Below are 868 nucleotides of genomic sequence, written 5' to 3' on the forward strand. Positions count from 1 at the left end.
AAGTAGCAGTAAAAGGACATATAGTACATATCTGAGCAGTGACAAGTGTTCACTTTGTCATTATGGTCTATCGGGCGAATCTGCCAGGACAGTCACATTTTCATAGGCAAGTTCATATCTCATGTTTTTACATCCTTTCAAAATTGTGTCATCTTTATCTTGTTGATAACACAAATAAAAGGAATTGTTGCAAACGAGATTGAAGTGAGTTGTTCATATGTGACCACTAGGTGCCAGTACACGTTTAATTTAGCATTATCCAGCATGAGTCTTGGAACTGCTTCTGCTCCTGCGCAAGGATTGAGCCCACTCTGAAACTGAATCATCTGTGGAGCTCACGCATGAACTTATCCCTGACCAGAGCGATCAAAGTCAATTTTAGACTGAATAGCCTAAAAGTTTTCAAAAATGTAGACGTGCTTTTCCTGTTCAGCAAATCCCCATTACACATTGTCCTATAAAATGAACAATGCCAATAAAAACGATGAATCATAAACTACCGCATGAGCTTTGAATGGACACTGGCACAAAATATCTAAACTCTAACTATCGTTTTGGCAAATTCAAACAATATCTTGTTTAATGCGTAGGTGAATGACGAACTACATATGTCTTTATGGTACCTGCTATATGTTTTATGATATTAATAAAAAGTTTTTCGGCATCAGATTTCAACATAAGCCTTTCAGCATGACATGACGAAACATACTGTAAAATAAACACTAAGTGGCTTGATTTTTTTCAGGATGAAAAGGCAAATGTCCCCCTCTCCAATGGCATGACCACGCTGAAACGCTGCTAACCAGAGTCTCGCGTAGTGCGCCTGTCATACGTCGCGTAGCCGCTAGATCTGTCTGCCCAGCCTCTT

This window comes from Scatophagus argus, chromosome 6, assembly GCF_020382885.2.
Source record: "Scatophagus argus isolate fScaArg1 chromosome 6, fScaArg1.pri, whole genome shotgun sequence".
In the NCBI taxonomy this organism is placed as follows: Eukaryota; Metazoa; Chordata; class Actinopteri; family Scatophagidae; genus Scatophagus; species Scatophagus argus.